The 14915-nt window shown below is 39.7% G+C and overlaps 1 pseudogene; it reads right to left on the minus strand.

Moving 5' to 3' along the window:
* Positions 1–1766: 1766 nt before the first annotated feature.
* Positions 1767–4525, minus strand: LOC110130732 (CD63 antigen pseudogene; annotated as a pseudogene).
* Positions 4526–14915: the final 10390 nt, after the last annotated feature.

Raw genomic sequence — 14915 nt, forward strand, 5'->3', positions numbered from 1 at the left:
TTAGCTGGGTGAAGTTACCAAAGCATATTGAGCCTTAATATCTTCACCTCTAAAATGAGAATAATCATACCTGCTATGGTCTGAATATTGATGTCCCCCAAATCCACATGTTGACATCCTAACCCTGTAGGTCGTGATATTTGGAGGAAGGGCCTTTGGGAGGTGCTTAGGTCATGCTTAGGTTAACCTCTAACTTGTCTCCAGATATTCTCCCTACCTCCTTGCTTTACTAGAGACCTCATTCTTCTTGTCCTATAACTGGGAAGATTGCAAAATTTGATTTCTGAATCTCTTCCTCAGACTCCTTTAAGCCTGAACTGCACCACTGTACTTATTTTGAAACCATGCAGATTGACACCACTATAAATTTCTGATCATCAATATTAACGTATCAAAGAGACCCTTAGCTCAGGCCTTCCAGCTTGCTGGGTTTTCCTGCTCCATGGCAACTATTTCCAACTGTTCATACTCCTGACTTTCTCCTGGGCCATCATTCTCAACAAATGATTTTGCTTCCTACTTCACAGAGAAATTAGAGGTCATTAGTCAAGACTTTTTCTTATGCCCTGTTAAGTCAATCCTTATCCTTTCATCTTTCCCTGTTGTTATGTAGGGGAAGGCTAATGCCTCTGTTCCCTGGTTGTCTGAACCCATCCCTTCCTATCTTCTCAAGAATCTTGCCATCTTAACTCTGCCCTCTATCTTTAATCTTGAAGTTCTCAATTACTAATCAGCATTTAAACATGCTCAAGCCTAATTCATTCAAGCAAGAATAAATAACTATAAAACCAAAAATCCTCACATGATTCCATTGTATAATAAAGACTTTGACCTTCTCAAAAAGAAGTATGTCCATCCTTGGCTCCTGGGAAGTAAACTCTGAGCTCTTGGAATTTCCCATGTGATAAGACTGTCCTTGTCATTCAAAGTGGGCCCCTAGTACCATATGAAATCTGCACAATATCCTGGGAGTGGACAGCTGGATACAGAGTTCAACCACATGGATGACCAATCAGTCAATCATATGTACATAGTGAAGCTCCAATAAAAATTCTGATACCACAGCTGGGTGAGCTTCACAGGTTGGCAATACCGTGCATATTTTCACACATTAATACTGGGGAGGTAATACATCCTAAGAACAATGGAGGCTTCACCTATGACCCTCCCAAACTCTGTCCTACATATCATTTCCTTTATTTAGCTGGTTCTCATTGGAAAAGACCCTGATGCTGGGAGGGATTGGGGGCAGGAGGAGAAGGGGACGACAGAGGATGAGATGGCTGGATGGCATCACTGACTCGATGGACATGAGTTTGAGTAAACTCCGGGAGTTGGTGATGGACAGGGAGGCCTGGCGTGCTGCAATTCACGGGGTCGCAAAGAGTCGGACACGACTGAGCGACTGAACTGAGCTGAATTTGTATCCTTCCCCTGTAATAAAATATGAATATAATAGGTTTCAAAGAGCTCTGTGAATCTTTCTGGTAAATTATTGAAGCTTAGGGGTGTTTGGGGAACTCTCAAAGTTACAGTTGGTGTCAGAAGTGAGGGTGATTTTGTGTGGACTCTTCTAACTTTGTAGTTGAACCCCAACTCCTTGAATTAATAGTTGGGATGAGAAGTCTCAGACAAACTTGGTAGTCTAAAGGACTGTGCCCTCAACATTGCAGTTTGTGTAACTCTGGGCATCACATTCCTTTTCCAGCTATTATTATGTTACTTTCCCCATTTAGAGTCAAAACGCCATTTTTGGTCTGAAAAAAAATCTGTTTAATTGAAAAACCTGGAGTATACTACCCCATTCTCCTGGTTAAGCGGACTGAAGAGACCAGAACTCTGTCATCATCATAGCCACTTCGGACGGTCTTCACAAGGCAGCAGGCAAAGACCATACCCAGGACCTCCATAAAGGCAAGGCTCAAGGCCGTTGCAATCACCACTGTGCTCCTCAGCCAGATCCCAGTTTTCTCCACACACCCTTCAGCATACATCTCCTTCATGTTGAAATTAATCCCACAGCCTTTAGTGATGCTGATACAGTAGGAGCCAGGGACTTGCTTGGTCTTGAGCATGATCTTTACCCAGTCTGTGTAGTTAGTTGCCGGGCAGCACTTAAAATGTTCCTGCATCCTGTCCAGAATCAATGACATGTGATTGTTTTTTGGATAATTCTGTATCTGCCGCTGGAAGTCCTTATTAGATTCTGATATCACCTTGTCTTTAAGCACATAGCCAGCAACGACTGCAACCACCTCCAACAGCATGATTAGGGACAAGCAGATGGCAAGCGTGATCATAAGACAGTAGTTCTCCTTGCAGGCCCCATAGCAGCCCACAAAGGCCACCAGAAAGAGGCAGACACCCACTGCAATGATGATGACGGGCACCAGGGATTCAGGGGTGACTCCCCGATTAATGATCTGATTCTGGTTGAGCTTGTTCCCGATGCCCATAGCAATCAGTCCCACTGCACAGATGCAACAGGTCAGCAGGAGAACGTAGAGCAGGAACTTGACACATTTCATTCCTCCTTCCACCGCCATGGCTGCCCCGCTTGGGCTCCAGAAGGCTGTGCACTGCTCTTGCCTTGGCTCAGGGGCTTTCCATATACCTAAAATTTGGGGGGAAAAATTATCTACAAAGTCCATCTCCATTTCCTTTCCTATTCATTCCTAAACCCACAGCAACTTGTTTCTGCCCATATCATTCTGATGATATTCCCACATACCTCATCAATGAGCACCTTGTCACTAAATCCAATGGACAGTGACTTTCTCCTCTGATCTGTCAGAAACATTCACCACTCCATTTTTGAATGACTTTTATCTCTTGGCTTCTGTGATACCACATTTCCTGATTTCCCTCCTATCTCTGGCCACTACCTCCCAGCTTTTTTTTTTTTTTTTTTTTTGGTACCGCTTCCTCAACCTGCCCCACATATTAACATTTTCTAGAGACTCTCTGAATGATTTCATGCACTAGTGAGTCACAAACCTATAACTTAGCTTTAAACTCAGCCTTAGCTTCATTCAAATATCATCATGTCTGTGCATGCATGCTAAGTTGCTTCAGTCATGTCCTACTCTTTGTGACCCCATGGACTGTAACCCACCAGGCTCCTCTGTCCATGGGATTCTCCAGGCAAGAATACTGGAGTGGGTTGCCATGCCCTCCTCCAGGGGATCTTCCTGACCCAGGGATCGAACCCGCGTCTCTTATGTCTCCTGCATTGGCAGGCAGGTTCTTCACCACTAGTGCCACCTGGGAAGCTCATCAACATGTCTACTTGAATTTAAACTAGACTGTCTTCATTGCTCTAGTCCCAGAATATAGCATAGTACCTGGCATATAGTAGGTACTCAGTAAATATTTATTGAATGAATGAATAAATGAATTAGTGTGCCATGTCTCACATGAACTGAAGTTCAATTTGTTCATAATTAAACTCATCAATAGAGCCCAAACACACTCCTCTCCTGGAGGTTCCTGTCTCAAATAAATGGTGTCACCATCCTCTCTACTGCCTAAGTTAGAAATCTTGGGAATCATCCTTCAATTTTCTCTCTCCTTCATCTCCACATCCCATCCATCAAAAAGCTCTGTCAACTCTTACTTCCTTAAAATCCTTCATATCCATCTACTTCTCTCCACCTCACAGGCAATACATTAATCCAGTCACTGCCATCCGTTACGAGGACTAGTCCAGCAGCCTCCATATTGTTCTCCCTTAGGTCTTACCCCTTCTACCCATTCTTCATATTTCAGCCAGAGCGATGTTTCTGGCTGGACCTCTCTTCTACAGTTAACCTATTGAGCACTAATTTGTTGCTATTCTTATTATCTTTATTTTCATGCAGTATTTTCTTTCCATTAGCCCTCACATTCAATCAATTATCAACTCCTGCCCAACTGACATCCAGAATAATTTTGAGCCTTTCCTTCCCCTCCATTCCCCCATACCGCCACTGCCCTGATTTAAGCTTTTACCTTTCCTCAGTAGGATATTACAAAAGTCTCCTAACAGATCTCCTTGCTTCTGGTCTTGCCTCATTAAAAATTTATCCATTCTTCCACCACAGTCAGAAACATTATCTATCATGACATCTAACTGCATCACTCTCTTTAAAACCTCAAATATTTCTCCACTGCTTATAAAAGAAAGTTTAAGCTTCTCAGTATGGCACATAAAGCCCTTCATGACCTAGCCTCTGACTACCCTACAAGCTTACACCATTTTCCACTTAATACTTTATCCTTAAAGAAACCTTAATGACTTGTAGACACACACACACACACATAGAACATACAATCCATGTTTTTCCCTTCATACCTTTGATAATGCTGTTTCTTTTTGCCTACAATATTTTCCCCACCTTTCTTTACTTAAGGGCCTCTTTTGAGATCCTATAATACCTTGAAAATGTCTTAGGTATTATCAGTTACCATTATATTGAAGTTAATTATTTAATACCTGCACACCACTAGACAGTTCGCTCTTCAAGGACAGCGACCGTATCCTTAGCGGCGAGCATTGTGACTTAAGCGAGCTAAGATTCCAATTCTTGGGGAGCCAATAGAAATGAATAGCCAGTTCTCCTGGTAGTAGTTCAGTTGATTTTAGTCAGTGACTCTTGTAGATGGCAGGTACCTTTTGGGTCATTCAGTCCCACTTCTCCTTATAGGAAACTCCTCTACAATAGGGGCCAAAATAATTCAGTTAAATGTGATAGAGCATTTCAACTTCAGCTCTTATTTGTAATGTATACATATGGTCCTTTCTGGTGAAAGTGAAAACTGATAATACTTTCTTAGTAAATAATTTGGGAACACATGTGTTTATGTGTGTTTATATATTTCTTATATGTTTGTTTATATTTTTATTCCTAAAATTTTTAGATATTTATTCTTAGCAATGTCTCTTTCAGAAATCTCTTCTCAGAAAATTGTCCAAAAATATGGAGAAAATTTATCACATAATAATATTCATCATGGATGAATGGATAAAGAAGATGTGAAATACACACACACACACACACACACACACATACACACACACACACATATATACATACAATGGAATATTACTCAGCCATTAAAAAGAATGAAATTTTGCCATTTGCAACAACATGGATGGACCTGGAGGGTATTATGCTAAGTGAAGTAAGTCAGACAGAGAAAGACAAATACTGTATGTTTTCACTTATATGTAGAACAAAAAAAATAAACAAATGAACATAACAAAACAGAAATAGAGTAGACTCAGATAGAGAACAAGCTAGTGGTCACCAGTGGGGAGAGGGGTGGGGGGGAGAGGCAAGACTGGGAAAGGGGATTAAGAGGTACAAACTACTAGGTATAAAATAAGATACAAGGATATAATGTACAGCACAGGGAATATAGTCAATATTTTATAATAACTTTAAATGGGGTATAAGCTATAAAAATATCAAATCACTATGCTGTACACCTAAAAATAATATAACTATACTTCAATAAAATAAATAAATAACATTCATCACAGAAATATTCATAATAGAGAAAAACTATAAATAGGGAGAGCTTCCCTCATAGCTCAGTCAGTAAAGAATCCACCTGCAATGCAGGAGTCCACCTGCAATGCAGGAGACCCAGGTTTGATTCCTGGTTTGGAAGATCCCCTGGAGAAGGAAATGGCAACCCACTCCAGTATTCTTGCCTTGGAGATCCCACTAATAGAGGAGCCTGGCATGCTATAGTCTATGGGTTGCAAGAGTCAGACACGACTTAATGACTAAACCATAAATAGGGAAAAGTAGGGGAATTGTTAAGTAAATTATGATACATTCATAAAGTAAATTTTTTTTCATAAAGTAGAATTTAAATTAAGTCATTTTAAGTGAAAAGTCAATGTATAAAATTGCTTACTCAATATAATAGTTCAGTTCAGTTCAGGTCAGTCACTCAGTCGTGTCTGACTCTTTGCGACCCCATGAATGCAGCACACCAGGCCTCCCTGTCCATCACCAACTCCTGGAGTCCACCCAAACCCATGTCCACTGAGTTGGTGATGCCATCCAACCATCTCATCCTCCATTGTCCCCTTCTCCTGCCCTCAATCTTTCCCAGCATCAGGGTCTTTTCCAATGAGTCAGCTCTTTGCATCAGGTGGCCAAAGTATTGGAGTTTCAGCTTCAACATCAGTCCTTCCAATAAACACCCCAGGACTGATCTCCTTTAGGATGGACTGGTTGGATCTCCTTGCAGTCCAAGGGACTCTCAAGAGTCTTCTCCAACACCACAGTTCAAAAGCATCAATTCTTCGGCGCTTAGCTTTCTTTATAGTCCAACTCTCACATCCATACATGACCACTGGAAAAACCATAGCCTTGACTAGACAGACCTTTGTTGACAAAGTAATGTCTCTGCTTTTTAACATGCTGTCTAGGTTGGTCATAACTTTCTTTCCAAGGAGTAAGCGTCTTTTAATTTCATGGCTGCAATCACCATCTGCACCAATTTTGGAGCCCAGAAAAATAAAGTCAGCCACTGTTTCCACCGTTTCCCTATCTATTTGCCATGAAGTGATGGGACTGGATGCCATGATCTTAGTTTTCTGAATGTTGAGCTTTAAGCCATGTATACAAAAAGATATTTAGAAAAAATAGTGAAAAGAAATAGTTGTTGATTGTGGTTGATAGTGTCCTCATTTTACCTCCCAAATTTTCGACAGTAAGCGTGGGTTATTTTTACAATAAGAAAAATTGCAGGTTTTGTTTCATTTTGGTTTTTGTTAAGTTCTGTTGTTATTGTTTTAAGGAAACTATCACTACTCTCTTAAGAAACAAGTTTCTGATCTTAGAATTCTCTGACTTCTGCTAGTCACTTCTCTCTTGCTACTGTGTTTCCACAATTTATCTCCTAAATACAGCCAGCACACCAAAAAGAGTAGAGTACTTATTTGTGTTCCCTTCCTTATTCCTCTTTGTGCTCACACCCTTGTTACTCTTGCCTCACAACAATTCAGAGTACACCAGCCTCATCCCTTCTTCCATAAAGGCTGTGGTTTTATGCTTGCTCTACATCCCCATCAGGGTTGAATAAATTACAGTTCCTGATTTGAAGGGTCTCATATCCCTGCTAAGAGAGCTGTGCATGATAAATAGCAAAATAAGGGTGTGCACAAGACAACCAAATTAAAAGGAAGAGATTGGTGCTCTGTTTCTGAAGGTATCAGAAAGGCTTCTCTGCATAAATGGATGCAGGAAGCCTCAACATTTTCTCCCTTAGAATCACAGCCTTCTAGCTAATACAAGAGTTTCTTATTTTACAGATGGGAATGCTGATGCACTCTGAATTCAAATGATGTGATCAAGGTTTCATAACAAATTAGTAACAGAGCCAGGACTAGAACTCAGGCTTTATGACTACCATGACCACACTTTCCAGTGTTCTACAACTCAGCTTGCTAACAAGAGGACAGCTGCTTTCTCAAGATTTTCAGAATAAGAGCCCATAACCCAAAGCAAACAAAAACAGCAACAAAAGCAAAGTAGGATCTGCAGAAACTAATGAAAACAGAAACACTCTAGTTTCTGTTTGGGGGAAAGAGTAGGGACTCTGAGAACTACTTTGACCCTGAGGTTATTTCCAGAGGGCATATTGGAAAAACAAACAAGAGTCAATTACTATTTTGACTCCAATTATCTGGGAAAAAAATTTAAAACTATTGCCTCCTTTCATCTCTTGAATGCTGTTGACTAAAGGGGTTGCTGATTAGAGCTGTTAGTCAGGAATGCTGAGCAGCTCTGGGCAAGGACCCTGCATTCCAGACTGGCCATGCCGACCAGAACAGCAGGGTGAAAAGAAGCACTGAGCACACATTCTCAACTCTTTGCTACCCTCTGGCAAACAGACTGTGTTTGCTTAGATTGCTGTAAAAGGTATTTATCTAATTAGAGAGTGTTTCCCCCCTTTTATTAGTAAGCAATTAGACCACACTTTAGTACATTAAGGAGGTTTTGTAAATCCAACTGCAAGCATATAAATTCTATAATTGTGTAATTGTACATTGGGCACAAAACCACGGATTTTCTTCTATTTTGGCTTGACCATTTTTAAAAGCAATTTAGGGTTTTCTAAGCTAATGCTTATGTGGCTAGTGTTTTTTTAAAGCCTAGGCTAATACATATAATTTAGCCATTCTTTGGTCTTAAACCCAAACCAGAAAATGACACAAATTCCACACAAACTTGTATCAACCATTTGTCTTCCTTCTTCATCTTAAAGCTTAGGAATATTTGTTTCACAATATTTAAAAGTACAATGGTAGCATAGTATTATTTTTTAGCAAAGAAACCATAAAATTCTCATAGCCAAATCATTCCACAAATTCTCATTTAAACATCTGTAGCTCACAGATGTGAATTTATGTTAATTATATTATGTTTGTAAGGCAGGAGTGGGAAAGAAAAGTAAAGTTTATATCAATTTGAATATTCACTTTGTTATGTTAAAAGTATTAGGTTGAACTATATAATATTGCTAACACTTGGCCATTCTTTATTTACAATGGTACTTTTATGTTTCAACTTCTACTATATGTGTTGTCTCTAGTTCCCACAAGGACATCATAAACATCAAAAATATAAACCATCTGGTTCATACCCTTAATAAACGATTCATCCACTTATGAAAGGTGTCAAAAGACTTTATAAGATACATTGATAACATATATTACTACCATTTTACTACTAGAGGCCTGTGGAATCTTGGGCAAAATACTAGGTTTTTGGAACTCTGTTTCTTTCTCTGACAAATCAATGGATTATACTAAAACTCACAAACCTTTTAAAAATTTCCATAAAAGGTATATCACTAATCAAAATTAGGACAAGCTGTAGATAAGGCTATTACATTAATCAAGTGGAGATCTATATCATTATGGAAACAGATCACATGAATTTTTATATGCTCTAAGAAATCTTTCAGCACATTGAATTAGATAATAAACAACTGATTCACTGATTGATTGATAACAGTACTAATGAGAACCATCATTTATTAAGTACCTATTATGAGCTATATACTTAAGCACCTTTTATACATTATTTCATATTAATTGTTATATCACATACATGAGCAGTGGTGTGCAGGCAAACAGTTACAGGCAACTATGCCAAGGGACCAAAAGCCTTGATTTGTAGTGTTTGCTAATTTCCACGGTGTAAATACTTCCACTCTGGTTGATTTCCAACTAAACATGGGCAGGAGAGGGAAGAGATGCACAGTACTATGTATAAGCACACCATTTATGTATTACTTCCACTATACTTGGCTTCCCTGATAGCTCAGTTGGTAAAGAATCTGTCTGCAGGGCAGGAGACCCCAGTTCGATTCCTGGGTTGGGAAAATCCGCTGGAGAAGGGATAGGCTATACACTACAGTATTCTTGGGCTTCCCTTGTGGCTCAGCTGGTAAAGAATCCACCTGCAATGTGGGAGACCTGGGTTCAATTCCTGGGTTGGGAAGATCCCCTGGAGAAGGGAAAGGCTACCCACTCCAGTATTCTGGCCTGGAGAATTCCATGGGCTGTATAGTCCATGGGGTTGCAAAGAGTCGGACATGACTGAGTGACTTTCACTTTCACTTTCCACTATACTGATACAGTACACTTAACTTCAAAATCACAGATGATGATAAAATGTAACAAGATAATTAGGAAGTGATGAGTTTTGAGCATTCATTATTTTTGTCTTAATAAAATTTTAAACAAATTTATATAATTTAATTTTTTAACAATGACACTGTTTAATAACCAACACACAAAATTCTTGAACATTCAGCAGTCTTTGTGAACGAAGGGCACCACTGTATGTGAAGTTGATTTTACTACCCGATTTCATCGAGAATAGGGAGTAGCAATACATAAAGTATTAAGTACTAAGGTTATCCACTAGTAAGTTCAAATACTGATTTGCCAGACTATAATCCTTAATTTCTTAAATCTGAGGAAGCTTATACAATGGATTTTAAGAGGATAACTTTTTAAAAATATAATCCAAAGAATGTGGTTTTGGTTACAGATGAAAAGATACTAATAAGCAAGGCAAAAGTGAAAGGAGAAAGCAAGATGAGAATTTAAAGGACTCTCTTCCAGAAGAGGGACTGTTAAAAGATGCAGGTTACTGGTGACAAGTTTCTTTTTCACGACATTCTCTAAGGTTAGTCAGAAAGAACTAGCAATTGAAAAAAGGGAAGTCAGAACAGCGAACAAGCCAAAGGGGTACTGAGGTGTAAAGTCCCAGTGGGAGGGGCTCACCAGTCTGAAATGCTTCAAAGACCGCTGTCTCCTTTATTTGTCTGAACCACAGTCCCTATAGACTTTGACAGACACTGCCACACTTTCCCCAATTGTCTGAGCCTATTTTCTCCAGATAAGAGAAGGAAAATGCCACATTCATGTTGGTAACTTTTTGATCCCTAAGTAATTTCCAGTATAGTTTACAAAAACATTTAAGCAAATTGTGTTGCATATAGCATTCCATCTCTTCAGAAGTTTACAGCATCTTGATTAGGCAGTGCTTTGATGATACCACTGGCCAAGTAGTCTGTTTTCAGTGTGAATGGGCCAAACTTTCATGTTGTTTATGACGACTCAGGCTTATTCTACCACCACACCAGTGTCTGGCCCATAGGAAGTGCTATATAATCATTAGCTTTTTATTGCTACTCTTTAGAACTCCTGGGTTTCTGGTGAATCCCACGGTATGGAAAGGCTTTTCTCAGAACGTTGTCTGAGAACAACATATTGTAGAATTCTTTCCATAAGCAGTATATTAACTACTGATTTGCTCTTTCCTAGGGCTGGTGTGGCCAATGCTTGCAGTTGGTCTTTGGTGTACTTGCATGTTTGGTGCTAGGAACATTTCATTTAATCACTTGGTGGCCTTTTGTAAAAACAGCTTTTTCTCCCTAAAGAAGTTGAGCTCCGGTTGTCTTTTGATGCGGGGTCATAAGGTGTTTGGGCTGATAATGGGTGATATGCACTGATGTGAAAACTATGCTCTGATAGTGCAGCCAGTGTGTCTTCGCCAGGGCTGAGATCAAAGTAACTTCCTCATGAGAGATAGGAAATGATTCCTTTGATGATCAACTCTTGCTTTTCAGTGGCTTTCTAAAAGTTATTAAAGGGCTATGTGAACAAATTCAAAGTAATACATCTTTTAGTGTTTATAGCAAATTGTAGATTTAACTTATGGGCTTCATTAGAATCAATAAGTGGAATTTATTTTTATAATGGACAGTGAGAACAGTGTGCAGTCTAAGAAAATTCTCTTTCTCAGATTTTCTGCCTCAAAGCAAGACCCTTCAGATTTATCTTATACTTTACTATTATGTCTTACTACTGTTCCTTGTAATTATATTGAATTCATATTTATTACTAAATTTGTAATTGTCTTATCCAAAATGTTAGCCGTCTCCATAGCTTTATTTCTTTGAACACATATAATTTTTTCACCATCATAGCAGCTATTTCAAATAACTTTCTTTTAGAGCTAGGAAAGGGCTTCAGGTTCATTTAGTACAAACACCTTATTTTACAGTTGAAGAATCAAAAGTCTAGGGAGGTTAAATGCCTAGACCCAAACCTAGCACATCAATATCTTACTAGTTCTGAACTTAAACTTTTCCTCGTTCCTATTAGTCACAGTTCAAGTGTTTAAGAGTCACATTCAGCTATGGTTTTGGACAACACAGAAGAGATCTTTTCTGTTGGACAGCAAAGGGGCGGGTAAAGAGTGTGGGAGGGGGTTATGAGTGAGATAGATAAGACGTGGACAGGGATGGGGTGATCTTGTGGCCTCTCTCTCTTCTCTTTCTCCACCAATCCTCAAGCCCTTCAACAGTCTCGAACATCTTGAGAGGATAGTTAAGATTTCTTGGAACATAATTTGAAAATTAATGGCAGAGTATAAAACACATGGCCTAAAGCAATTGATGAAGACTTATTCTAATCCTGGCCCCAAAATATAAGCAGTACAAATAATCAGAACTCTCTGAACTTTTTTTTTTTTGCATCTGTAGAATGGAGATGATGCTAGAACTGGGGTAAATGAGGTATCACTTATAAAGAGGTAAGTAGGCATGCCTGGCATATAATAGTTGCTCAGAAAATGGCAGCTACTGTTATTATCTAGGGGAAACACTTAAGTTTGCACTATTGCTCTAAAGAAGCTCGGTGCTGGGGGTTTCTGAAAAATTTTGTTGTTCAAAAACAGTGGTTTACTTTGGGCGTGGTGATGGCCAAGGATACAACATTTCTATCTTTTATGACTTCTATCAGGTGCTTTAAGGATCCCAGTTTTGACAACCCAACACATGAGAGTATTTGGGGGGCTTTCTCCTCTGCTAATTTGGGAATGTACCTTAACATGGAGGAAGAGTAAAAAGTTTGAGGAAAAATGTGGATGGAGACTAGAAGACACTTTTGCTGCCAAGAAGTATCTCTTGCCCCAGGAGGCCAGTGTTTTGGGGGGCTAAAGGTGAGAATCCCCAGAAACAGCAGCTCTAACAACTTTTGTGCTTGGAAGAGATTTAGAAATCAGTTAGACTCATGCAAGACTTGGCGACTCAAACAACAACAACAGCCCCATCTTTATTGAGCAGTAAACAGAAAGTGGCAGGGGGGAGGAGGAAGAGTACGAAGGTAGTTTCTGAAATGTAAATTCCTCTGAGTAGGCATACCTGTTGGGATGATTCCCAGGTGGCTCAGTGGTAAAGAATCCACCTACAATGCAGGAGACACACGGGGTCGCAGAGTCGGCAGGACTGCACGGGAGCACACGAAGGCAGACCTGTTAAGTCCTTAACCCCTTATCGTGAACTACGCTTGTGTTTGCGGTATAGGGTGGGGGAAGGATCCTACAATCTGGCTTGGACCAAGGTGCTGCCAAGGTGGACAAGGAGGGATCTTGACAGTGAAGCCCAGTTTCAGGCCTTCAGGCTGAGGGAGCTGAAAGTGAAAAGCTGGGGAAAGAAGTCATTATAAAGTGATTTTTGCCATCTCTGTACCCTCAGTGAAGCTGACTGTGCTGAGCATGCTGAGGGCCTCAGCAGACTCAGTGAGGGATCGATTGAAGCTCCTGCCTTCACTTGTCTCTTTCCCCGATTCTGTCTAAGCGCCGCCTCTAGCCCTAAAGCGGAAGAAAGTAGCTGGAATTCACCAAAGTGACACTTCTGTCATCTACTGAGGATGGAGGAATTGGGTATCGGTGGTAAAAGGAGGGGAGGGAAGTCAAAAGTTAAACAAGATTTAGAAAGTTCGGGATATGTCTCCAAAATGCCAACATCACCCCTCTCTTCTTCATGCTCTTCCCTGCACCCTCATTCCCCAAAAAGGCCAAGGCTGAGATGGGCCAGAAGTCTGCATGTGGAATCTCATTCTTTTGTTACAGACTGGTGGTGGTGGTGCAATTTAGGAGCTGAGTAGACTGTCACTCCTAAAACCGTTTGTCTGCTCCCTGAGAGTTTGGTCTGGAGTTGGGACTGAAGCCTACCTCAAGAAGGAAGGACCTTCCAAGTTGGGAAGCCCCCAGCAAAATTAAAAGCTCAGCTGAGGTCCAAACCAACCTTCCAGTGCTGTTCAACAGAAAAGATCTCCTCTGTGTTGTCCAAAACCATAGCTGAATGTGACTCTTAAACACTTGAACTGTGACTAGTAGGAACGAGGAAAAGTTTTAAATTTTATTTACTTTTAACGAGTGTAAAATTTAAAATGTCTACATGTGGCTAGTAGCTACTGAGTTGGACAACACAATTTAGGCACCTTTCCACCCCTCTCCCAATCTCTGTCATCCTGTGTTTTCAGTGGTCACCACTCAAGGTTTTAGTACCTATCAAAACTGTATGATTGATTTTTATGATATCAAATTAAGACATCTTGAAAGACTCTTTCCAGGAAGTTAGAATTGCTAAAGGAAAGCTTATTCATCTTTACAAATGGATGGTATTCCACACATCACTTATAATTTATTTAACTCTTGGCTTTATAAAAAAAAAGGTTCAAAAACCATTGTGCTAGGGTCTGCTTTCTCCAGTGTCCCTCTGACACCATCTCAGCAATAGCCTTTGTCCTTTTATAACTAATTGACATTTACATGTAATTTATCCCACAATTGAAGAATGATTAATTTTAAAAAAATCATTGTACATCTTTAACTACATTGTCTTAATTACAAATTCAGAAATGCTCTGGCAGAAATGGATTATTCATAGGCATGAGGTTGACTGATCAGAATGTGAAAGAAGGTGTCTGGGCCACTGCTGCTTACTTCCTCACAAAAAATGAATTAGGTTTCGAGAAGATGATCATTTGATGTGTGATGGCCCTTGGACAAACAAAATATATTCACTTTCACTTTCTTCCAAAAGGATCATTTTCTGTCAGAGGCAATAGGAAAGGCTTTCAAAGAAGGGTTTGTTCACCCTTTTTTTTTTCTCATTTTTTAACCACCAAGAGGATTTATAGCCTCATATATTTTTCTATTAGGTACAACCACTTGTAAGCCTTAACAGAGTTAAGTTTCTATTCAATTTTACTCCCCACGGTGTTTTTTAATATATTTATATATAAAAAAAGTATCAAGATGTTTTCCCAAAGATTTCTTGTTTTACTCAAGGAGGTTCACTTTTGTTTGTTAGTATGTTTGTATATGCATGCATACTCACACACAGACCAAGAGGTTCCTGTGTGTAAGGGGATCACAGGGATAGTATTCTCCAGGATCACAGACTGAAATACTGTGGAACAAAGAACAGTGAAAGCTACTTGGTAGAAGAGGAAGCTGCCCTTGGATAACATCTTAGTTCAGCCGACTCACCAAACAGCACTCAACATTAAGCAAATGTCTCTTATGAGTAACAAGAGAAGGGAA

Source organism: Odocoileus virginianus, unplaced genomic scaffold, assembly GCF_023699985.2.
Source record: "Odocoileus virginianus isolate 20LAN1187 ecotype Illinois unplaced genomic scaffold, Ovbor_1.2 Unplaced_Scaffold_4, whole genome shotgun sequence".
NCBI classification, from domain to species: domain Eukaryota; kingdom Metazoa; phylum Chordata; class Mammalia; order Artiodactyla; family Cervidae; genus Odocoileus; species Odocoileus virginianus.